Source organism: Lactuca virosa, chromosome 1 (assembly GCF_052849685.1).
Source record: "Lactuca virosa cultivar CGN04683 chromosome 1, Lactuca_virosa_CGN04683_v6, whole genome shotgun sequence".
Classification (NCBI taxonomy): Eukaryota; Viridiplantae; Streptophyta; class Magnoliopsida; order Asterales; family Asteraceae; genus Lactuca; species Lactuca virosa.
Genome location: NC_136426.1, coordinates 261,704,887 through 261,723,808, shown reverse-complemented (window position 1 = coordinate 261,723,808; position 18,922 = coordinate 261,704,887). Strand labels below are relative to the sequence as shown.

Here is an 18,922-nt window from a genome sequence, read left to right as displayed (position 1 = left end):
CCGCACGTAAAATCTAAAAAAACGCAAACGGGCAACGAAAAAGGGGGGTGCAACACGAGGACTTCCCAGGGGGTCACCGATCCTAGTACTACTCTCGCCCAAGCACGCTTAACTGCGGAGTTCTGATGGGATCCGGTGCATTAGTGCTGGTATGATCGCACCCGAAATACTATCCATGCTTATTGCTTTTATGTCTTAAAAGACACAGAACCTCCTTTGTTTTCGTACGCGAGGCGTCGGACTCACGTGACCGATCGGCTCCGTTCCAAAAATACGAAAACCATCAACCATGAAGCGGTGGCCACCCGAGCATAGAAATAGCAAGAAAGAAAAAAAAACAAAAAAAAAACCGCACGTAAACACGAGGACTTCCCAGGGGGTCACCCATCCTAGTACTACTCTCGCCCAAGTACGCTTAACTGCGGAGTTCTGATGGGATCCGGTGCATTAGTGTTGGTATGATCGCACCAGAAATACTATCCATGCTTATTGCTTGTATGTCTTAAAAGACGCAGAACCTCCTTTGTTTTTGTACGCGAGGCGTGGGACCCACGTGACCGATCGGCTCCGTTCCAAAAATACGAAGACCATGAACCATGAAACGGAGGCCACCCGAGCATAGAAATAGCAAGAAAGAAAAAAAAAACAAAAAAAAAACTGCACGGAAAATTTAAAATAACGCAAACGGGCAACGAAAAAGGGCGGTGCAACACGAGGACTTCCCAGGGGGTCACCGATCCTAGTACTACTCTCGCCCAAGCACGCTTAACTGCGGAGTTCTGATGGGATCCGGTGCATTAGTGCTGGTATTATCGCACCCGAAATACTATCCATGCTTATTGCTTTTATGTCTTAAAAGACGCAGAACTTCCTTTGTTTTCGTACGCGAGGCGTGGGACCCACGTAACCGATCAGCTCCGTTCCAAAAATACGAAAACCATTAACCATGAAGTGGTGGCCACCCGAGCATCGAAATAGCAAGAAAGAAAAAAAAACAAAAAAAAAAACTGCATGTAAACACGAGGACTTCCCAGGGGGTCACCCATCCTAGTACTACTCTCGCCCAAGCACGCTTAACTGCGGAGTTCTGATGGGATCCGGTGCATTAGTGCTGGTATGATCGCACCAGAAATACTATCCATGCTTATTGCTTTTATGTCTTAAAAGACGCAGAACCTCCTTTGTTTTCGTACGCGAGGCGTGGGACCCACGTGACCGATCGGCTCCGTTCCAAAAATACGAAAACCATCAACCATGAAGCGGAGGCCACCCGAGCATAGAAATAGCAAGAAAGAAAAAAAAAACAAAAAAAACCGCACGTAAAATCTAAAAAAACGCAAACGGACAACGAAAAAGGGGGGTGCAACACGAGGACTTCGCAGGGGGTCACCCATCCTAGTACTACTCTCGCCCAAGCACGCTTAACTGCAGAGTTCTGATGAGATCCGGTGCATTAGTGCTGATATGATCGCACCCGAAATACTATCCATGCTTATTGCTTGTATGTCTTAAAAGACGCAGAACCTCCTTCGCGAGGCGTGGGACCCACGTGACCGATCGGCTCCGTTCCAAAAATACGAAGACCATGAACCATGAAACGGAGGCCACCCGAGCATAGAAATAGCAAGAAAGAAAAAAAACAAAAAAAAACCGCACGTAAAATCTAAAAAAACGCAAACGGGCAACGAAAAAGGGGGGTGCAACACGAGGACTTCCCAGGGGGTCACCGATCCTAGTACTACTCTCGCCCAAGCACGCTTAACTGCGGAGTTCTGATGGGATCCGGTGCATTAGTGCTGGTATGATCGCACCCGAAATACTATCCATGCTTATTGCTTTTATGTCTTAAAAGACACAGAACCTCCTTTGTTTTCGTACGCGAGGCGTGGGACTCACGTGACCGATCGGCTCCGTTCCAAAAATACGAAAACCATCAACCATGAAGCGGTGGCCACCCGAGCATAGAAATAGCAAGAAAGATAAAAAACAAAAAAAAAACCGCACGTAAACACGAGGAATTCCCAGGGGGTCACCCATCCTAGTACTACTCTCGCCCAAGCACGCTTAACTGCGGAGTTCTGATGGGATCCGGTGCATTAGTGCTGGTATGATCGCACTCGAAATACTATCCATGCTTATTGCTTTTATGTCTTAAAAGACGCAGAACCACCTTTGTTTTCGTACGCGAGGCGTGGGACCCACGTGACCGATCGGCTCCGTTCCAAAAATACGAAAACCATCAACCATGAAGCGGAGGCCACCCGAGCATAGAAATAGCAAGAAAGAAAAAAAAAACAAAAAAAAAAAAACCACGTAAAATCTAAAAAAACGCAAACAGACAACGAAAAAGGGGGGTGCAACACGAGGACTTCCCAGGGGGTCACCCATCCTAGTACTACTCTCGCCCAAGCACGCTTAACTGCGGAGTTCTGATGGGATCCGATGCATTAGTGCTGGTATGATCGCACCCGGAATACTATCCATGCTTATTGCTTGTATGTCTTAAAAGACGCAGAACCTCCTTTGTTTTCGTACGCGAGGCGTGGGACCCACGTGACCGATCGGCTCCGTTCCAAAAATACGAAGACCATGAACCATGAAACGGAGGCCACCCGAGCATAGAAATAGCAAGAAAGAAAAAAAAAACAAAAAAAACCGCACGTAAAATCTAAAAAAAATGCAAACGGGCAACGAGAAAGGGGGGTGCAACACGAGGACTTCCCAGGGGGTCACCGATCTTAGTACTACTCTCGCCCAAGCACGCTTAACTGCGGAGTTCTGATGGGATCGGGTGCATTAGTGCTGGTATGATCGCACCCGAAATACTATCCATGCTTATTGCTTTTATGTCTTAAAAGACGCAGAACCTCCTTTGTTTTCGTACGCGAGGCGTGGGACCCACGTGACCGATCGGCTCCGTTCCAAAAATACGAATACCATCAACCATGAAGCGGTGGCCACCCGAGCATAGAAATAGCAAGAAAGAAAAAACAAAACAAAAAAAACCGCACGTAAACACGAGGACTTCCCAAGGGGGTCACCGATCCTAGTACTACTCTCGCCCAAGCACGCTTAACTGCGGAGTTCTGATGGGATCCGGTGCATTAGTGCTGGTATGATCGCACCCGAAATACTATCCATGCTTATTTCTTTTATGTTTTAAAAGACGCAGAACCTCCTTTGTTTTCTTACGCGAGGCGTGGGACCCACGTGAACGATCGGCTCCGTTCCAAAAATACGAAAACCATCAACCATGAAGCGGTGGCCACCCGAGCAAAGAAATAGCAAGAAAGAAAAAAAACAAAAAAAAAACGCACGTAAACACGAGGACTTCCCAAGGGGGTCACCCATCCTAGTACTACTCCCGCCCAACCACGCTTAACTGCGGAGTTCTGATGGGATCCGGTGCATTAGTGCTGGTATGATCGCACCCGAAATACTATCCATGCTTATTGCTTTTATGTCTTAAAAGACGCAGAACCTCCTTTGTTTTCGTACGCGAGGCGTGGGACCCAGGTGACCAATCAGCTCCGTTCCAAAAATACGAAAACCATCAACCATGAAGCGGAGGCCACCCGAGCATAGAAATAGCAAGAAAGAAAAAAAAAACAAAAAAAAAACCGCACGTAAAATCTAAAAAAACGCAAACAGGCAACAAAAAAAGGGGGTGCAACACAAGGACTTCCCAGGGGGTCACCCATCCTAGTACTACTCTCGCCCAAGCACGCTTAACTGCAGAGTTGTGATGGGATCCGGTGCATTAGTGCTGGTATGATCACACCCGAAATACTATCCATGCTTATTGCTTTTATGTCTTAAAAGACGCAGAACCTCCTTTGTTTTCGTACGCGAGGCGTGGGACCCACGTGACCGATCGGCTCCGTTCCAAAAATACGAAAACCATGAACCATGAAATGGAGGCCACCCGAGCATAGAAATAGCAAGAAAGAAAAAAAAAAAAAACCGCGCGTAAAATCTAAAAAAACGCAAACGGGCAACGAAAAAGGGGGGTGCAACACGAGGACTTCCCAAGGGGTCACCCATCCTAGTACTACTCTCGCCCAAGCACGCTTAACTGCGGAGTTCTTATGGGATCCGGTGCATTAGTCCTGGTATGATCACACCTGAAATACTATCAATGCTTATTGCTTTTATGTCTTAAAAGACGCAGAACCTCCTTTGTTTTCGTACGCGAGGCGTGGGACCCACGTGACCGATCGGCTCCGTTCCAAAAATACGAAAACCATGAACCATGAAGCGGAGGCCAGCCGACCATAGAAATAGCAAGAAAGAAAAAAAACAAAAAAAACCGCATGTAAAATCTAAAAAAACGCAAACGGGCAACGAAAAAGGGGGGGTGCAACACGAGGACTTCCCCAGGGGATCACCCATCCTAGTACTACTCTCGCCCAAGCACGCTTAACTGCGGAGTTCTGATGGGATCCGGTGCATTAGTGCTGGTATGATCGCACCCGAAATACTGTCCATGCTTATTCCTTTTATGTCTTACAAGACGCAGAACCTCCTTTGTTTTCGTACGCGAGGCGTGGGACCCACGTGACCGATCGGCTCCGTTCAAAAAATACGAAAACCATGAACCATGAAACGGAGGCCACCCGAGCATAGAAATAGCAAGAAAGAAAAAAAAAAGCCGCGCGTAAAATCTAAAAAAACGCAAACGGGCAACGAAAAAGGGGGGTGCAACACGAGGACTTCCCAGGGGTTCACCCATCCTAGTACTACTCTCGCCCAAGCACGCTTAACTGCGGAGTTCTTATGGGATCCGGTGCATTAGTGCTGGTATGATCGCACCCGAAATACTATCCATGCTTATTGCTTTTATGTCTTAAAAGACACAGAACCTCCTTTGTTTTCGTACGCGAGGCGTGCGACTCACGTGACCGATCGGCTCCGTTCCAAAAATACGAAAACCATCAACCATGAAGCGGTGGCCACCCGAGCATAGAAATAGCAAGAAAGAAAAAAAAACAAAAAAAAAACCGCACGTAAACACGAGGAATTCCCAGGGGGTCACCCATCCTAGTACTACTTTTGCCCAAGCACGCTTAACTGCGGAGTTCTTATGGGATCCGGTGCATTAGTGCTGGTATGATCGCACTCGAAATACTATCCATGCTTATTGCTTTTATGTCTTAAAAGACGCAGAACCACCTTTGTTTTCGTACGCGAGGCGTGGGACCCACGTGACCGATCGGCTCCGTTCCAAAAATACGAAAACCATCAACCATGAAGCGGAGGCCACCCGAGCATAGAAATAGCAAGAAAGAAAAAAAAAACAAAAAAAAAACCCACGTAAAATCTAAAAAAACGCAAACGGACAACGAAAAAGGGGGGTGCAACACGAGGACTTCCCAGGGGGTCACCCATCCTAGTACTACTCTCGCCCAAGCACGCTTAACTGCGGAGTTCTGATGGGATCCGATGCATTAGTGCTGGTATGATCGCACCCGAAATACTATCCATGCTTATTGCTTGTATGTCTTAAAAGACGCAGAACCTCCTTTGTTTTCGTACGCGAGGCGTGGGACCCACGTGACCGATCGGCTCCGTTCCAAAAATACGAAGACCATGAACCATGAAACGGAGGCCACCCGAGCATAGAAATAGCAAGAAAGAAAAAAAAACAAAAAAAACCGCACGGAAAATTTAAAAAAACGCAAACGGGCAACGAAAAAGGGGGGGTGCAACACGAGGACTTCCCAGGGGGTCACCGATCCTAGTACTACTCTCGCCCAAGCACGCTTAACTGCGGAGTTCTGATGGGATCCGGTGCATTAGTGCTGGTATTATCGCACCCGAAATACTATCCATGCTTATTGCTTTTATGTCTTAAAAGACGCAGAACCTCCTTTGTTTTCGTACGCGAGGCGTGGGACCCACGTGACCGATCGGCTCCGTTCCAAAAATACGAAAACCATCAACCATGAAGCGGTGGCCACCCGAGCATAGAAATAGCAAGAAAGAAAAAAAAACAAAAAAAAAACGCACGTAAACACGAGGACTTCCCAAGGGGGTCACTGATTCTAGTACTACTCTCGCCCAAGCACGCTTAACTGCGGAGTTCTGATGGGATCCGGTGCATTAGTGCTGGTATGATCGCACCCGAAATACTATCCATGCTTATTCATTTTATGTCTTAAAAGACGCAGAACCTCCTTTGTTTTCGTACGCGAGGCGTGGGACCCAGGTGACCGATCGGCTCCGTTCCAAAAATACGAAAACCATCAACCATGAAGCGGAGGCCACCCGAGCATAGAAATAGCAAGAAAAAAAAAACAAAAAAAAACCGCACGTAAAATCTAAAAAAACGCAAACAGGCAACAAAAAAGGGGGTGCAACACAAGGACTTCCCAGGGGGTCACCCATCCTAGTACTACTCTCGCCCAAGCACGCTTAACTGCAGAGTTGTGATGGGATCCGGTGCATTAGTGCTGGTATGATCGCACCCAAAATACTATCCATGCTTATTGCTTTTATGTCTTAAAAGACACAGAACCTCCTTTGTTTTCGTACGCGAGGCGTGGGACTCACGTGACCGATCGGCTCCGTTCCAAAAATACGAAAACCATCAACCATGAAGCGGTGGCCACCCGAGCATAGAAATAGCAAGAAAGAAAAAAAAACAATAAAAACCGCACGTAAACACGAGGACTTCCCAGGGGGTCACCCATCCTAGTACTACTCTCGCCCAAGCACGCTTAACTGCGGAGTTCTGATGGGATCCGGTGCATTAGTGCTGGTATTATCGCACCCGAAATACTATCCATGCTTATTGCTTTTATGTCTTAAAAGACGCAGAACCTCATTTGTTTTCGTACGCGAGGCGTGGGACCCACGTGACCGATCAGCTCCGTTCCAAAAATACGAAAACCATTAACCATGAAGTGGTGGCCACTCGAGCATCGAAATAGCAAGAAAGAAAAAAACAAAAAAAAACAGCACGTAAACACGAGGACTTCCCAGGGGGTCACCCATCCTAGTACTACTCTCGCCCAAGCACGCTTAACTGCGGAGTTCTGATGGGATCCGGTGCATTAGTGCTGGTATGATCGCACCCGAAATACTATCCATGCTTATTGCTTTTATGTCTTAAAAGACGCAGAACCTCCTTTGTTTTCGTACGCGAGGCGTGGGACCCACGTGACCGATCGGCTCCGTTCCAAAAATACGAAAACCATCAACCATGAAGCGGAGGCCACCCGAGCATAGAAATAGCAAGAAAGAAAAAAAACAAAAAAAAAACGCACGTAAAATCTAAAAAAATGTAAACGGACAACGAAAAAGGGGGGTGCAACACGAGGACTTCCCAGGGGGTCACCCATCCTATTACTACTCTCGCCCAAGCACGCTTAACTGCGGAGTTCTGATGAGATCCGGTGCATTAGTGCTGGTATGATCGCAACCGAAATACTATCCATGCTTATTGCTTGTATGTCTTAAAAGACGCAGAACCTCCTTTGTTTTCGTACGCGAGGCGTGGGACCCACGTGACCGATCGGCTCCGTTCCAAAAATACGAAGACCATGAACCATGAAACGGAGGCCACCCGAGCATAGAAATAGCAAGAAAGAAAAAAAAACAAAAAAAAACCGCACGTAAAATCTAAAAAAACGCAAACGGGCAACGAAAAAGGGGGGTGCAACACGAGGACTTCCCAGGGGGTCACCGATCCTAGTACTACTCTCGCCCAAGCACGCTTAACTGCGGAGTTCTGATGGGATCCGGTGCATTAGTGTTGGTATGATCGCACCCGAAATACTATCCATGCTTATTGCTTTTATGTCTTAAAAGACACAGAACCTCCTTTGTTTTCGTACGCGAGGCGTGGGACCCACGTGACCGATCAGCTCCGTTCCAAAAATACGAAAACCATTAACCATGAAGCGGTGGCCACCCGAGCATAGAAATAGCAAGAAAGAAAAAAAAAACAAAAAAAAAACTGCACTTAAACACGAGGACTTCCCAGGGGTCACCCATCCTAGTACTACTCTCGCCCAAGCACACTTAACTGCGGAGTTCTGATGGGATCCGGTGCATTAGTACTGGTATGATCGCACCCGAAATACTATCCATGCTTATTGCTTTTATGTCTTAAAAGACGCAGAACCACCTTTGTTTTCGTACGCGAGGCGTGGGACCCACGTGACCGATCGGCTCCGTTCCAAAAATACGAAAAACATCAACCATGAAGCGGAGGCCACCCGAGCATAGAAATAGCAAGAAAGAAAAAAAAACAAAAAAAAAACGCACGTAAAATCTAAAAAAACGCAAACGGACAACGAAAAAGGGGGGTGAAACACGAGGACTTCCCAGGGGGTCACCCATCCTAGTACTACTCTCGCCCAAGCACGCTTAACTGCGGAGTTCTGATGGGATCCGATGCATTAGTCATGCTATGATCGCCCCCGAAATACTATCCATGCTTATTGCTTGTATGTCTTAAAAGACGCAGAACCTCCTTTGTTTTCGTACGCGAGGCGTGGGACCCACGTGACCGATCGGCTCCGTTCCAAAAATACGAAGACCATGAACCATGAAACGGAGGCCACCCGAGCATAGAAATAGCAAGAAAAAAAAAACAAAAAAAACCGCACGTAAAATCTAAAAAAACGCAAACGGGCAATGAATAAGGGGGGTGCAACACGAGGACTTCCCAGGGGGTCACCGATCCTAGTACTACTCTCGCCCAAGCACGCTTAACTGCGGAGTTCTGATGGGATCCGGTGCATTAGTGCTGGTATGATCGCATCCGAAATACTATCCTTGCTCATTGCTTTTATGTCTTAAAAGACGCAGAACCTCCTTTGTTTTGGTACGCGAGGCGTGGGACCCACGTGCCGATCGGCTCCGTTCCAAAAATACGAAAACCATCAACCATGAAGCGGTGGCCACCCGAGCATAGAAATAGCAAGAAAGAAAAAAAACAAAAAAAAACCGCACGTAAACACGAGGACTTCCCAGGGGGTCACCCATCCTAGTACTACTCTCGCCCAAGCACGCTTAACTGCGGAGTTCTAATGGGATCCGGTGCATTAGTGCTGGTATGATCGCACCCGAAATACTATCCATTCTTATTGCTTTTATGTCTTAAAAGACGCAGAACCTCCTTTGTTTTCGTACGCGAGGCGTGGGAACCACGTGACCGATCGGCTCCGTTCCAAAAATACGAAAACCATGAACCATGAAGCGGAGGCCACCCGACCATAGAAATAGCAAGAAAGAAAAAAAACAAAAAAAACCGCATGTAAAATCTAAAAAAACGCAAACGGGCAACGAAAAAGGGGGGGGGGGGGGTGCAACACGAGGACTTCCGAGGGGGTCACCCATCCTAGTACTACTCTCGCCCAAGCACGCTTAACTGCGGAGTTCTGATAGGATCCGGTGCATTAGTGCTGGTATGATCGCACCCGAAATACTGTCCATGCTTATTGCTTTTATGTCTTAAAAGACGCAGAACTTCCTTTGTTTTCGTACGCGAGGCGTGGGACCCACGTGACCGATCGGCTCCGTTCCAAAAATACGAAAACCATGAACCATGAAACGGAGGCCACCCGAGCATAGAAATAGCAAGAAAGAAAAAAAAAGCCGCGTGTAAAATCTAAAAAAACGCAAACGGGCAACGAAAAAGGGGGGTGCAACACGAGGACTTCCCAGGGGTTCACCCATCCTAGTACTACTCTCGCCCAAGCACGCTTAACTGCGGAGTTCTTATGGGATCCGGTGCATTAGTGCTGGTATGATCGCACCCAAAATACTATCCATGCTTATTGCTTTTATGTCTTAAAAGACACAGAACCTCCTTTGTTTTCGTACGCGAGGCGTGGGACTCACGTGACCGATCGACTCCGTTCCAAAAATAAGAAAACCATCAACCATGAAGCGGTGGCCACCCGAGCATAGAAATAGCAAGAAAGAAAAAAAACAAAAAAAAACCGCACGTAAACACGAGGACTTCGCAGGGGGTCACCCATCCTAGTACTACTCTCGCCCAAGCACGCTTAACTGCGGAGTTCTGATGGGATCCGGTGCATTAGTGCTGGTATGATCGCACCCGAAATACTATCCATGCTTATTGCTTTTATGTCTTAAAAGACGCAGAACCACCTTTGTTTTCGTACGAGAGGCGTGGGACCCACGTGACCGATCGGCTCCGTTCCAAAAATACGAAAACCATCAACCATGAAGCGGAGGCCACCCGAGCATAGAAATAGCAAGAAAGAAAAAAAAACAAAAAAAAAAAAACGCACGTAAAATCTAAAAAAACGCAAACGGACAACGAAAAAGGGGGGGTGCAACACGAGGACTTCCCAGGGGGTCACCCATCCTAGTACTACTCTCGCCCAAGCACGCTTAACTGCGGAGTTCTGATGGGATCCGATGCATTAGTCCTGGTATGATCGCACCCGAAATACTATCCATGCTTATTGCTTGTATGTCTTAAAAGACGCAGAACCTCCTTTGTTTTCGTACGCGAGGCGTGGGACCCACGTGACCGATCGGCTCCGTTCCAAAAATACGAAGACCATGAACCATGAAACGGAGGCCACCCGAGCATAGAAATAGCAAGAAAAAAAAACAAAAAAAACCGCACGTAAAATCTAAAAAAACGCAAACGGGCAACGAAAAAGGGGGGTGCAACACGAGGACTTCCCAGGGGGTCACCGATCCTAGTACTACTCTCGCCCAAGCACGCTTAACTGCGGAGTTCTGATGGGATCCGGTGCATTAGTGCTGGTATGATCGCACCCGAAATACTATCCTTGCTCATTGCTTTTATGTCTTAAAAGACGCAGAACCTCCTTTGTTTTGGTACGCGAGGCGTGGGACCCACGTGACCGATCGGCTCCGTTCCAAAAATACGAAAACCATCAACCATGAAGCGGTGGCCACCCGAGCATAGAAATAGCAAGAAAGAAAAAAAACAAAAAAAAAACCGCCCGTAAACACGAGGACTTCCCAAGGGGGTCACCCATCCTAGTACTACTCTCGCCCAAGCACGCTTAACTGCGGAGTTCTGATGGGATCCGGTGCGTTAGTGCTGGTATGATCGCACCCGAAATACTATCCATGCTTATTGCTTTTATGTCTTAAAAGACGCAGAACCTCCTTAGTTTTCGTACGCGAGGCGTGGGACCCACGTGACCGATCGGCTCCGTTCCAAAAATACGAAAACCATCAACCATGAAGCGGAGGCCACCCGAGCATAGAAATAGCAAGAAAGAAAAAAAAACAAAAAAAACCGCACGTAAAATCTAAAAAAACGCAAACAGGCAACAAAAAAGGGGGGTGCAACACGAGGACTTCCCAGGGGGTCACCCATCATAGTACTACTCTCGCCCAAGCACGCTTAACTGCAGAGTTGTGATGGGATCCGGTGCATTAGTGCTGGTATGATCGCACCCAAAATACTATCCATGCTTATTGCTTTTATGTCTTAAAAGACGCAGAACCTCCTTTGTTTTCGTACGCGAGGCGTGGGACCCACGTGACCGATCGGCTCCATTCCAAAAATACGAAAACCATGAACCATGAAACGGATGCCACCCGAGCATAGAAATAGCAAGAAAGAAAAAAAAAACAAAAAAAAACCGCGCGTAAAATCTAAAAAAACACAAACAGGCAACGAAAGAGGGGGGTGCAACACGAGGACTTCCCAGGGGGTCACCCATCCTAGTACTACTCTCGCCCAAGCACGCTTAACTGCAAAGTTCTTATGGGATCCGGTGCATTAGTCCTGGTATGATCGCACCTGAAATACTATCAATGCTTATTGCTTTCATGTCTTAAAAGACGCAGAACCTCCTTTGTTTTCGTGCGCGACGCGTGGGACCCACGTGACCGATCGGCTCCGTTCCAAAAATACGAAAACCATGAACCATGAAGCGGAGGCCACCCGAGCATAGAAATAGCAAGAAAGAACAAAAAACAAAAAAAAATCGCACGTAAACACGAGGACTTCCCAAGGGGGTCACCCATCCTAGTACTACTCTCGCCCAAGCACGGTTAACTACGGAGTTCTGATGGGATCCGGTGCATTAGTCCTGGTATGATCGCACCTGAAATACTATCAATGCTTATTGCTTTTATGTCTTAAAAGACGCAGAACCTCCTTTGTTTTCGTACGCGAGGCGTGGGACCCACGTGACCGATCGGCTCCGTTCCAAAAATACGAAAACCATGAACCATGAAGCGGAGGCCACCCGACCATAGAAATAGCAAGAAAGAAAAAAAACAAAAAAAACCGCATGTAAAATCTAAAAAAACGCAAACGGGCAACGAAAAAAGGGGGGGGGGGTGCAACACGAGGAATTCCGAGGGGGTCACCCATCCTAGTACTACTCTCGCCCAAGCACGCTTAACTGCGGAGTTCTGATGGGATCCGGTGCATTAGTGCTGGTATGATCGCACCCGAAATACTGTCCATGCTTATTGCTTTTATGTCTTAAAAGACGCAGAACCTCCTTTGTTTTCGTACGCGAGGCGTGGGACCCACGTGACCGATCGGCTCCGTTCCAAAAATACGAAAACCATGAACCATGAAACGGAGGCCACCCGACCATAGAAATAGCAAGAAAGAAAAAAAAAAGTCGCGTGTAAAATCTAAAAAAACGCAAACGGGCAACGAAAAAGGGGGGTGCAACACGAGGACTTCCCAGGGGTTCACCCATCCTAGTACTACTCTCGCCCAAGCACGCTTAACTGCGGAGTTCTTATGGGATCCGGTGCATTAGTGCTGGTATGATCGCACCCGAAATACTATCCATGCTTATTGCTTTTATGTCTTAAAAGACACAGAACCTCCTTTGTTTTCGTACGCGAGGCGTGCGACTCACGTGACCGATCGACTCCGTCCAAAAATACGAAAACCATCAACCATGAAGCGGTGGCCACCCGAGCATAGAAATAGCAAGAAAGAAAAAAAAAACAAAAAAAAACCGCACGTAAACACGAGGACTTTCCAGGGGGTCACCCATCCTAGTACTACTCTCGCCCAAGCAAGCTTAACTGCGGAGTTCTGATGGGATCCGGTGCATTAGTGCTGGTATGATCGCACCCGAAATACTATCCATGCTTATTGCTTTTATGTCTTAAAAGACGCAGAACCACCTTTGTTTTCGTACGCGAGGCGTGGGACCCACGTGACCGATCGGCTCCGTTCCAAAAATACGAAAACCATCAACCATGAAGCGGAGGCCACCCGAGCATAGAAATAGCAAGAAAGAAAAAAAAACAAAAAAAAAACGCACGTAAAATCTAAAAAAACGCAAACGGACAACGAAAAAGGGGGTGCAACACGAGGACTTCCCAGGGGGTCACCCACCCTTAGTACTACTCTCGCCCAAGCACGCTTAACTGCGGAGTTCTGATGGGATCCGGTGCATTAGTGCTGGTATGATCGCACCCGAAATACTATCCATGCTTATTGCTTGTATGTCTTAAAAGAGGCAGAACCTCCTTTGTGTTCGTACGCGAGGCGTGGGACCCACGTGACCGATCGGCTCCGTTCCAAAAATACGAAGACCATGAACAATGAAACGGAGGCCACCCGAGCATAGAAATAGCAAGAAAGAAAAAAAAACAAAAAAAACCGCACGTAAAATCTAAAAAAACGCAAACGGGCAACGAAAAAGGGGGGTGCAACACGAGGACTTCCCAGGGGGTCACCGATCCTAGTACTACTCTCGCCCAAGCACGCTTAACTGCGGAGTTCTGATGGGATCCGGTGCATTAGTGCTAGTATGATCGCACCCGAAATACTATCCATGCTTATTGCCTTTATGTCTTAAAAGACGCAGAACCTCCTTTGTTTTCGTACGCGAGGCGTGGGACCCACGTGACCGATCGGCTCCGTTCCAAAAATACGAAAACCATCAACCATGAAGCGGTGGCCACCCGAGCATAGAAATAGCAAGAAAGAACAAAAAACAAAAAAAAATCGCACGTAAACACGAGGACTTCCCAAGGGGGTCACCCATCCTAGTACTACTCTCGCCCAAGCACGGTTAACTACGGAGTTCTGATGGGATCCGGTGCATTAGTCCTGGTATGATCGCACCTGAAATACTATCAATGCTTATTGCTTTTATGTCTTAAAAGACGCAGAACCTCCTTTGTTTTCGTACGCGAGGCGTGGGACCCACGTGACCGATCGGCTCCGTTCCAAAAATACGAAAACCATGAACCATGAAGCGGAGGCCACCCGACCATAGAAATAGCAAGAAAGAAAAAAAAAACAAAAAAAACCGCACGTAAAATCTAAAAAAACGCAAACGGGCAACGAAAAAGGGGGGTGCAACACGAGGACTTCCCAGGGGGTCACCCATCCTAGTACTACTCTCGCCCAAGCACGCTTAATTGCGGAGTTCTCATGGGATCCGGTGCATTCGTCCTGGTATGATCGCACCTGAAATACTATCAATGCTTATTGCTTTTATGTCTTAAAAGACGCATAACCTCCTTTGTTTTCGTACGCGAGGCGTGGGACCCACGTGACCGATCGGCTCCGTTCCAAAAATACGAAAACAATGAACCATGAAGCGGAGGCCACCCGACCATAGAAATAGCAAGAAAGAAAAAAAACAAAAAAAACCGCATGTAAAATCTAAAAAAACGCAAACGGGCAACGAAAAAGGGGGGTGCAACACGAGGACTTCCCAGGGGGTCACCCATCCTAGTACTACTCTCGCCCGAGCACGCTTAACTGCGGAGTTCTTATGGGATCCGGTGCATTAGTCCTGGTATGATCGCACCTGAAATACTATCAATCCTTATTGCTTTTATGTCTTAAAAGACGCAGAACCTCCTTTGTTTTCGTACGCGAGGCGTGGGACCCACGTGACCGATCGGCTCCGTTCCAAAAATACGAAAACCATGAACCATGAAGCGGAGGCCACCCGACCATAGAAATAGCAAGAAAGAAAAAAAACAAAAAAAACCGCATGTAAAATCTAAAAAAACGCAAACGGGCAACGAAAAAGGGGGGGTGCAACACGAGGACTTCCCCAGGGGGTCACCCATCCTAGTACTACTCTCGCCCAAGCACGCTTAACTGCGGAGTTCTGATAGGATCCGGTGCATTTGTGCTGGTATGATCGCACCCGAAATACTATCCATGCTTATTGCTTGTATGTCTTAAAACACGCAGAACCTATTTTGTTTTCGTACGCGAGGCGTGGGACCCACGTGACCGATCGGCTCCGTTCCAAAAATACGAAGACCATGAACCATGAAACGGAGGCCACCCGAGCATAGAAATAGCAAGAAAGAAAAAAAAAACAAAAAAAAAACCGCATGGAAAATTTAAAAAAACGCAAACGGGCAACGAAAAAGGGGGGTGCAACACGAGGACTTCCCAGGGGGTCACCGATCCTAGTACTACTCTCGCCCAAGCACGCTTAACTGCGGAGTTCTGATGGGATCCGGTGCATTAGTGCTGGTATTATCGCACCCGAAATACTATCCATGCTTATTGCTTTTATGTCTTAAAAGACGCAGAACCTCCTTTGTTTTCGTACGCGAGGCGTGGGACCCACGTGACCGATCAGCTCCGTTCCAAAAATACGAAAACCATTAACCATGAAGTGGTGGCCACCCGAGCATCGAAATAGCAAGAAAGAAAAAAACAGAAAAAAAACAGCACGTAAACACGAGGACTTCCCAAGGGGTCACCCATCCTAGTACTACTCTCGCCCAAGCACGCTTAACTGCGGAGTTCTGATGGGATCCGGTGCATTAGTGCTGGTATGATCGCACCCGAAATACTATCCATGCTTATTGCTTTTATGTCTTAAAAGACGCAGAACCTCCTTTGTTTTCGTACGCGAGGCGTGGGACCCACGTGACCGATCGGCTCCGTTCCAAAAATACGAAAACCATCAACCATGAAGCGGAGGCCACCCGAGCATAGAAATAGCAAGAAAGAAAAAAAAAACAAAAAAAAACCGCACGTAAAATCTAAAAAAATGCAAACGGACAACGAAAAAGGGGGGTGCAACACGAGGACTTCCCAGGGGGTCACCCATCCTAGTACTACTCTCGCCCAAGCACGCTTAACTGCGGAGTTCTGATGAGATCCGGTGCATTAGTGCTGGTATGATCGCACCCTAAATACTATCCATGCTTATTGCTTGTATGTCTTAAAAGACGCAGAACCTCCTTTGTTTTCGTACGCGAGGCGTGGGACCCACGTGACCGATCGGCTCCGTTCCAAAAATACGAAGACCATGAACCATGAAACGGAGGCCACCCGAGCATAGAAATAGCAAGAAAAAAAAAACAAAAAAAAAACCGCACGTAAAATCTAAAAAAACGCAAATGGGCAACGAAAAAGGGGGGTGCAACACGAGGACTTCCCAGGGGGTCACCGATCCTAGTACTACTCTCGCCCAAGCACGCTTAACTGCGGAGTTCTGATGGGATCCGGTGCATTAGTGCTGGTATGATCACACCCGAAATACTATCCATGCTTATTGCTTTTATGTCTTAAAAGACACAGAACCTCCTTTGTTTTCGTACGCGAGGCGTGGGACCCACGTGACCGATCGGCTCCGTTCCAAAAATACGAATACCATCAACCATGAAGCGGTGGCCACCCGAGCATAGAAATAGCAAGAAAGAAAAAACAAAACAAAAAAAACCGCACGTAAAGACGAGGACTTCCCAAGGGGGTCACCGATCCTAGTACTACTCTCGCCCAAGCACGCTTAACTGCGGAGTTCTGATGGGATCCGGTGCATTAGTGCTGGTATGATCGCACCCGAAATACTATCCATGCTTATTTCTTTTATGTTTTAAAAGACGCAGAACCTCCTTTGTTTTCTTACGCGAGGCGTGGGACCCACGTGACCGATCGGCTCCGTTCCAAAAATACGAAAACCATCAACCATGAAGCGGTGGCCACCCGAGCATAGAAATAGCAAGAAAGAAAAAAAACAAAAAAAAACCGCACGTAAACACGAGGACTTCCCAAGGGGGTCACCCATCCTAGTACTACTCTCGCCCAAGCACGCTTAACTGCGGAGTTCTGATGGGATCCGGTGCATTAGTGCTGGTATGATCGCACCCGAAATACTATCCATGCTTATTGCTTTTATGTCTTAAAAGACACAGAACCTCCTTTGTTTTCGTACGCGAGGCGTGGGACCCAGGTGACCAATCAGCTCCGTTCCAAAAATACGAAAACCATCAACCATGAAGCGGAGGCCACCCGAGCATAGAAATAGCAAGAAAGAAAAAAAAAACAAAAAAAAACCGCACGTAAAATCTAAAAAAACGCAAACAGGCAACAAAAAAGGGGGGGTGCAACACAAGGACTTCCCAGGGGGTCACCCATCCTAGTACTACTCTCGCCAAGCACGCTTAACTGCAGAGTTGTGATGGGATCCGGTGCATTAGTGCTGGTATGATCACACCCGAAATACTATCCATGCTTATTGCTTTTATGTCTTAAAAGACGCAGAACCTCCTTTGTTTTCGTACGCGAGGCGTGGGACCCACGTGACCGATCGGCTCCGTTCCAAAAATACGAAAACCATGAACCATGAAACGGAGGCCACCCGAGCATAGAAATAGCAAGAAAGAAAAAAAAAACAAAAAAAAACCGCGCGTAAAATCTAAAAAAACGCAAACAGGCAACGAAAGAGGGGGGTGCAACACGAGGACTTCCCAGGGGGTCACCCATCCTAGTACAACTCTCGCCCAAGCACGCTTAACTGCAAAGTTCTTATGGGATCCGGTGCATTAGTCCTGGTATGATCGCACCTGAAATACTATCAATGCTTATTGCTTTCATGTCTTAAAAGACGCAGAACCTCCTTTGTTTTCGTGCGCGACGCGTGGGACCCACGTGACCGATCGGCTCCGTTCCAAAAATACGAAAACCATGAACCATGAAGCGGAGGCCACCCGACCATAGAAATAGCAAGAAAGAAAAAAAACAAAAAAAACCGCATGTAAAATCTAAAAAAACGCAAACGGGCAACGAAAAAGGGGGGGGGGGGGGTGGAACACGAGGACTTCCGAGGGGGTCACCCATCCTAGTACTACTCTCGCCCAAGCACGCTTAACTGCGGAGTTCTGATAGGATCCGGTGCATTAGTGCTGGTATGATCGCACCCGAAATACTGTCCATGCTTATTGCTTTTATGTCTTAAAAGACGCAGAACTTCCTTTGTTTTCGTACGCGAGGCGTGGGACCCACGTGACCGATCGGCTCCGTTCCAAAAATACGAAAACCATGAACCATGAAACGGAGGCCACCCGAGCATAGAAATAGCAAGAAAGAAAAAAAAAAGCCGCGTGTAAAATCTAAAAAAACGCAAACGGGCAACGAAAAAGGGGGGTGCAACACGAGGACTTCCCAGGGGTTCACCCATCCTAGTACTACTCTCGCCCAAGCACGCTTAACTGCGGAGTTCTTATGGGATCCGGTGCATTAGTGCTGGTATGATCGCACCCAAAATACTATCCATGCTTATTGCTTTTATGTCTTAAAAGACACAGAACCTCCTTTGTTTTCGTACGCGAGGCGTGGGACTCACGTGACCGATCGACTCCGTTCCAAAAATACGAAAACCATCAACCATGAAGCGGTGGCCACCCGAGCATAGAAATAGCAAGAAAGAAAAAAAACAAAAAAAAACCGCACGTAAACACGAGGACTTCGCAGGGGGTCACCCATCCTAGTACTACTCTCGCCCAAGCACGCTTAACTGCGGAGTTCTGATGGGATCCGGTGCATTAGTGCTGGTATGATCGCACCCGAAATACTATCCATGCTTATTGCTTTTATGTCTTAAAAGACGCAGAACCACCTTTGTTTTCGTACGAGAGGCGTGGGACCCACGTGACCGATCGGCTCCGTTCCAAAAATACGAAAACCATCAACCATGAAGCGGAGGCC

At 47.4% G+C, this 18,922-nt stretch overlaps 51 non-coding genes and 6 pseudogenes across 51 annotated transcripts; all 57 read right to left on the bottom strand.

The window, feature by feature from the left end:
• Positions 1 to 44: 44 nt before the first annotated feature.
• Positions 45 to 163, bottom strand: LOC145145701 (5S ribosomal RNA). Its single transcript, XR_013726661.1, has one exon. It is a non-coding gene; the product is annotated as a 5S ribosomal RNA (ribosomal RNA).
• Positions 164 to 350: 187 nt separating this feature from the next.
• Positions 351 to 470, bottom strand: LOC145151271 (5S ribosomal RNA). The gene has a single exon (XR_013732028.1). It is a non-coding gene; the product is annotated as a 5S ribosomal RNA (ribosomal RNA).
• A 231-nt stretch (positions 471 to 701) lies between these two features.
• On the bottom strand, positions 702 to 820 carry LOC145149327 (5S ribosomal RNA). Its single transcript, XR_013730177.1, has one exon. It is a non-coding gene; the product is annotated as a 5S ribosomal RNA (ribosomal RNA).
• Positions 821 to 1,008: 188 nt separating this feature from the next.
• On the bottom strand, positions 1,009 to 1,128 carry LOC145150097 (5S ribosomal RNA). The gene has a single exon (XR_013730925.1). It is a non-coding gene; the product is annotated as a 5S ribosomal RNA (ribosomal RNA).
• A 229-nt stretch (positions 1,129 to 1,357) lies between these two features.
• On the bottom strand, positions 1,358 to 1,476 carry LOC145147986 (5S ribosomal RNA). Its single transcript, XR_013728883.1, has one exon. It is a non-coding gene; the product is annotated as a 5S ribosomal RNA (ribosomal RNA).
• A 218-nt stretch (positions 1,477 to 1,694) lies between these two features.
• Positions 1,695 to 1,813, bottom strand: LOC145145700 (5S ribosomal RNA). Its single transcript, XR_013726660.1, has one exon. It is a non-coding gene; the product is annotated as a 5S ribosomal RNA (ribosomal RNA).
• Positions 1,814 to 1,999: 186 nt separating this feature from the next.
• Positions 2,000 to 2,119, bottom strand: LOC145150000 (5S ribosomal RNA). Its single transcript, XR_013730832.1, has one exon. It is a non-coding gene; the product is annotated as a 5S ribosomal RNA (ribosomal RNA).
• Positions 2,120 to 2,351: 232 nt separating this feature from the next.
• LOC145155919 (5S ribosomal RNA) lies at positions 2,352 to 2,470 on the bottom strand. Its single transcript, XR_013736347.1, has one exon. It is a non-coding gene; the product is annotated as a 5S ribosomal RNA (ribosomal RNA).
• A 230-nt stretch (positions 2,471 to 2,700) lies between these two features.
• On the bottom strand, positions 2,701 to 2,819 carry LOC145149506 (5S ribosomal RNA). The gene has a single exon (XR_013730372.1). It is a non-coding gene; the product is annotated as a 5S ribosomal RNA (ribosomal RNA).
• A 187-nt stretch (positions 2,820 to 3,006) lies between these two features.
• On the bottom strand, positions 3,007 to 3,127 carry LOC145151295 (5S ribosomal RNA; annotated as a pseudogene).
• A 185-nt stretch (positions 3,128 to 3,312) lies between these two features.
• Positions 3,313 to 3,433, bottom strand: LOC145151290 (5S ribosomal RNA; annotated as a pseudogene).
• A 231-nt stretch (positions 3,434 to 3,664) lies between these two features.
• LOC145149753 (5S ribosomal RNA) lies at positions 3,665 to 3,783 on the bottom strand. The gene has a single exon (XR_013730601.1). It is a non-coding gene; the product is annotated as a 5S ribosomal RNA (ribosomal RNA).
• A 224-nt stretch (positions 3,784 to 4,007) lies between these two features.
• On the bottom strand, positions 4,008 to 4,126 carry LOC145148432 (5S ribosomal RNA). Its single transcript, XR_013729317.1, has one exon. It is a non-coding gene; the product is annotated as a 5S ribosomal RNA (ribosomal RNA).
• Positions 4,127 to 4,354: 228 nt separating this feature from the next.
• Positions 4,355 to 4,474, bottom strand: LOC145147277 (5S ribosomal RNA). The gene has a single exon (XR_013728184.1). It is a non-coding gene; the product is annotated as a 5S ribosomal RNA (ribosomal RNA).
• Positions 4,475 to 4,695: 221 nt separating this feature from the next.
• On the bottom strand, positions 4,696 to 4,814 carry LOC145146662 (5S ribosomal RNA). Its single transcript, XR_013727596.1, has one exon. It is a non-coding gene; the product is annotated as a 5S ribosomal RNA (ribosomal RNA).
• Positions 4,815 to 5,001: 187 nt separating this feature from the next.
• Positions 5,002 to 5,121, bottom strand: LOC145151202 (5S ribosomal RNA). The gene has a single exon (XR_013731970.1). It is a non-coding gene; the product is annotated as a 5S ribosomal RNA (ribosomal RNA).
• Positions 5,122 to 5,351: 230 nt separating this feature from the next.
• On the bottom strand, positions 5,352 to 5,470 carry LOC145155918 (5S ribosomal RNA). The gene has a single exon (XR_013736346.1). It is a non-coding gene; the product is annotated as a 5S ribosomal RNA (ribosomal RNA).
• Positions 5,471 to 5,699: 229 nt separating this feature from the next.
• LOC145147393 (5S ribosomal RNA) lies at positions 5,700 to 5,818 on the bottom strand. Its single transcript, XR_013728299.1, has one exon. It is a non-coding gene; the product is annotated as a 5S ribosomal RNA (ribosomal RNA).
• Positions 5,819 to 6,004: 186 nt separating this feature from the next.
• On the bottom strand, positions 6,005 to 6,125 carry LOC145151435 (5S ribosomal RNA; annotated as a pseudogene).
• A 225-nt stretch (positions 6,126 to 6,350) lies between these two features.
• LOC145149200 (5S ribosomal RNA) lies at positions 6,351 to 6,469 on the bottom strand. Its single transcript, XR_013730053.1, has one exon. It is a non-coding gene; the product is annotated as a 5S ribosomal RNA (ribosomal RNA).
• A 185-nt stretch (positions 6,470 to 6,654) lies between these two features.
• LOC145150559 (5S ribosomal RNA) lies at positions 6,655 to 6,774 on the bottom strand. The gene has a single exon (XR_013731376.1). It is a non-coding gene; the product is annotated as a 5S ribosomal RNA (ribosomal RNA).
• A 184-nt stretch (positions 6,775 to 6,958) lies between these two features.
• LOC145149722 (5S ribosomal RNA) lies at positions 6,959 to 7,078 on the bottom strand. Its single transcript, XR_013730573.1, has one exon. It is a non-coding gene; the product is annotated as a 5S ribosomal RNA (ribosomal RNA).
• Positions 7,079 to 7,306: 228 nt separating this feature from the next.
• On the bottom strand, positions 7,307 to 7,425 carry LOC145147790 (5S ribosomal RNA). Its single transcript, XR_013728680.1, has one exon. It is a non-coding gene; the product is annotated as a 5S ribosomal RNA (ribosomal RNA).
• A 229-nt stretch (positions 7,426 to 7,654) lies between these two features.
• On the bottom strand, positions 7,655 to 7,773 carry LOC145148827 (5S ribosomal RNA). Its single transcript, XR_013729693.1, has one exon. It is a non-coding gene; the product is annotated as a 5S ribosomal RNA (ribosomal RNA).
• Positions 7,774 to 7,962: 189 nt separating this feature from the next.
• LOC145151280 (5S ribosomal RNA) lies at positions 7,963 to 8,077 on the bottom strand. Its single transcript, XR_013732036.1, has one exon. It is a non-coding gene; the product is annotated as a 5S ribosomal RNA (ribosomal RNA).
• Positions 8,078 to 8,309: 232 nt separating this feature from the next.
• On the bottom strand, positions 8,310 to 8,428 carry LOC145151257 (5S ribosomal RNA). Its single transcript, XR_013732017.1, has one exon. It is a non-coding gene; the product is annotated as a 5S ribosomal RNA (ribosomal RNA).
• A 225-nt stretch (positions 8,429 to 8,653) lies between these two features.
• LOC145147834 (5S ribosomal RNA) lies at positions 8,654 to 8,772 on the bottom strand. Its single transcript, XR_013728723.1, has one exon. It is a non-coding gene; the product is annotated as a 5S ribosomal RNA (ribosomal RNA).
• Positions 8,773 to 8,956: 184 nt separating this feature from the next.
• Positions 8,957 to 9,076, bottom strand: LOC145150357 (5S ribosomal RNA). Its single transcript, XR_013731175.1, has one exon. It is a non-coding gene; the product is annotated as a 5S ribosomal RNA (ribosomal RNA).
• A 235-nt stretch (positions 9,077 to 9,311) lies between these two features.
• On the bottom strand, positions 9,312 to 9,430 carry LOC145146024 (5S ribosomal RNA). Its single transcript, XR_013726971.1, has one exon. It is a non-coding gene; the product is annotated as a 5S ribosomal RNA (ribosomal RNA).
• A 220-nt stretch (positions 9,431 to 9,650) lies between these two features.
• On the bottom strand, positions 9,651 to 9,769 carry LOC145146661 (5S ribosomal RNA). The gene has a single exon (XR_013727595.1). It is a non-coding gene; the product is annotated as a 5S ribosomal RNA (ribosomal RNA).
• A 185-nt stretch (positions 9,770 to 9,954) lies between these two features.
• LOC145150573 (5S ribosomal RNA) lies at positions 9,955 to 10,074 on the bottom strand. Its single transcript, XR_013731388.1, has one exon. It is a non-coding gene; the product is annotated as a 5S ribosomal RNA (ribosomal RNA).
• Positions 10,075 to 10,307: 233 nt separating this feature from the next.
• LOC145145773 (5S ribosomal RNA) lies at positions 10,308 to 10,426 on the bottom strand. Its single transcript, XR_013726731.1, has one exon. It is a non-coding gene; the product is annotated as a 5S ribosomal RNA (ribosomal RNA).
• A 224-nt stretch (positions 10,427 to 10,650) lies between these two features.
• Positions 10,651 to 10,769, bottom strand: LOC145145699 (5S ribosomal RNA). The gene has a single exon (XR_013726659.1). It is a non-coding gene; the product is annotated as a 5S ribosomal RNA (ribosomal RNA).
• Positions 10,770 to 10,955: 186 nt separating this feature from the next.
• Positions 10,956 to 11,076, bottom strand: LOC145151131 (5S ribosomal RNA). Its single transcript, XR_013731920.1, has one exon. It is a non-coding gene; the product is annotated as a 5S ribosomal RNA (ribosomal RNA).
• Positions 11,077 to 11,304: 228 nt separating this feature from the next.
• On the bottom strand, positions 11,305 to 11,423 carry LOC145148907 (5S ribosomal RNA). The gene has a single exon (XR_013729771.1). It is a non-coding gene; the product is annotated as a 5S ribosomal RNA (ribosomal RNA).
• A 230-nt stretch (positions 11,424 to 11,653) lies between these two features.
• Positions 11,654 to 11,772, bottom strand: LOC145149859 (5S ribosomal RNA). The gene has a single exon (XR_013730700.1). It is a non-coding gene; the product is annotated as a 5S ribosomal RNA (ribosomal RNA).
• Positions 11,773 to 11,959: 187 nt separating this feature from the next.
• LOC145151370 (5S ribosomal RNA) lies at positions 11,960 to 12,076 on the bottom strand (annotated as a pseudogene).
• A 236-nt stretch (positions 12,077 to 12,312) lies between these two features.
• On the bottom strand, positions 12,313 to 12,431 carry LOC145156093 (5S ribosomal RNA). Its single transcript, XR_013736518.1, has one exon. It is a non-coding gene; the product is annotated as a 5S ribosomal RNA (ribosomal RNA).
• A 221-nt stretch (positions 12,432 to 12,652) lies between these two features.
• LOC145146660 (5S ribosomal RNA) lies at positions 12,653 to 12,771 on the bottom strand. The gene has a single exon (XR_013727594.1). It is a non-coding gene; the product is annotated as a 5S ribosomal RNA (ribosomal RNA).
• Positions 12,772 to 12,957: 186 nt separating this feature from the next.
• On the bottom strand, positions 12,958 to 13,077 carry LOC145151168 (5S ribosomal RNA). Its single transcript, XR_013731936.1, has one exon. It is a non-coding gene; the product is annotated as a 5S ribosomal RNA (ribosomal RNA).
• A 228-nt stretch (positions 13,078 to 13,305) lies between these two features.
• Positions 13,306 to 13,425, bottom strand: LOC145146256 (5S ribosomal RNA). Its single transcript, XR_013727205.1, has one exon. It is a non-coding gene; the product is annotated as a 5S ribosomal RNA (ribosomal RNA).
• Positions 13,426 to 13,653: 228 nt separating this feature from the next.
• LOC145147656 (5S ribosomal RNA) lies at positions 13,654 to 13,772 on the bottom strand. Its single transcript, XR_013728553.1, has one exon. It is a non-coding gene; the product is annotated as a 5S ribosomal RNA (ribosomal RNA).
• A 187-nt stretch (positions 13,773 to 13,959) lies between these two features.
• LOC145151369 (5S ribosomal RNA) lies at positions 13,960 to 14,076 on the bottom strand (annotated as a pseudogene).
• Positions 14,077 to 14,308: 232 nt separating this feature from the next.
• On the bottom strand, positions 14,309 to 14,427 carry LOC145148747 (5S ribosomal RNA). The gene has a single exon (XR_013729617.1). It is a non-coding gene; the product is annotated as a 5S ribosomal RNA (ribosomal RNA).
• Positions 14,428 to 14,654: 227 nt separating this feature from the next.
• Positions 14,655 to 14,773, bottom strand: LOC145147728 (5S ribosomal RNA). Its single transcript, XR_013728622.1, has one exon. It is a non-coding gene; the product is annotated as a 5S ribosomal RNA (ribosomal RNA).
• A 228-nt stretch (positions 14,774 to 15,001) lies between these two features.
• Positions 15,002 to 15,121, bottom strand: LOC145148823 (5S ribosomal RNA). Its single transcript, XR_013729690.1, has one exon. It is a non-coding gene; the product is annotated as a 5S ribosomal RNA (ribosomal RNA).
• Positions 15,122 to 15,352: 231 nt separating this feature from the next.
• On the bottom strand, positions 15,353 to 15,471 carry LOC145147392 (5S ribosomal RNA). Its single transcript, XR_013728298.1, has one exon. It is a non-coding gene; the product is annotated as a 5S ribosomal RNA (ribosomal RNA).
• Positions 15,472 to 15,656: 185 nt separating this feature from the next.
• On the bottom strand, positions 15,657 to 15,776 carry LOC145149919 (5S ribosomal RNA). Its single transcript, XR_013730756.1, has one exon. It is a non-coding gene; the product is annotated as a 5S ribosomal RNA (ribosomal RNA).
• Positions 15,777 to 16,006: 230 nt separating this feature from the next.
• Positions 16,007 to 16,125, bottom strand: LOC145154325 (5S ribosomal RNA). Its single transcript, XR_013734802.1, has one exon. It is a non-coding gene; the product is annotated as a 5S ribosomal RNA (ribosomal RNA).
• Positions 16,126 to 16,352: 227 nt separating this feature from the next.
• On the bottom strand, positions 16,353 to 16,471 carry LOC145146927 (5S ribosomal RNA). Its single transcript, XR_013727849.1, has one exon. It is a non-coding gene; the product is annotated as a 5S ribosomal RNA (ribosomal RNA).
• A 187-nt stretch (positions 16,472 to 16,658) lies between these two features.
• LOC145151303 (5S ribosomal RNA) lies at positions 16,659 to 16,779 on the bottom strand (annotated as a pseudogene).
• Positions 16,780 to 16,964: 185 nt separating this feature from the next.
• On the bottom strand, positions 16,965 to 17,085 carry LOC145150969 (5S ribosomal RNA). Its single transcript, XR_013731771.1, has one exon. It is a non-coding gene; the product is annotated as a 5S ribosomal RNA (ribosomal RNA).
• Positions 17,086 to 17,316: 231 nt separating this feature from the next.
• LOC145151155 (5S ribosomal RNA) lies at positions 17,317 to 17,434 on the bottom strand. The gene has a single exon (XR_013731924.1). It is a non-coding gene; the product is annotated as a 5S ribosomal RNA (ribosomal RNA).
• A 230-nt stretch (positions 17,435 to 17,664) lies between these two features.
• On the bottom strand, positions 17,665 to 17,783 carry LOC145150449 (5S ribosomal RNA). The gene has a single exon (XR_013731274.1). It is a non-coding gene; the product is annotated as a 5S ribosomal RNA (ribosomal RNA).
• Positions 17,784 to 18,018: 235 nt separating this feature from the next.
• LOC145149431 (5S ribosomal RNA) lies at positions 18,019 to 18,137 on the bottom strand. The gene has a single exon (XR_013730289.1). It is a non-coding gene; the product is annotated as a 5S ribosomal RNA (ribosomal RNA).
• Positions 18,138 to 18,358: 221 nt separating this feature from the next.
• Positions 18,359 to 18,477, bottom strand: LOC145146659 (5S ribosomal RNA). The gene has a single exon (XR_013727593.1). It is a non-coding gene; the product is annotated as a 5S ribosomal RNA (ribosomal RNA).
• A 185-nt stretch (positions 18,478 to 18,662) lies between these two features.
• LOC145150571 (5S ribosomal RNA) lies at positions 18,663 to 18,782 on the bottom strand. Its single transcript, XR_013731387.1, has one exon. It is a non-coding gene; the product is annotated as a 5S ribosomal RNA (ribosomal RNA).
• Between the last annotated feature and the right edge of the window lie 140 nt (positions 18,783 to 18,922).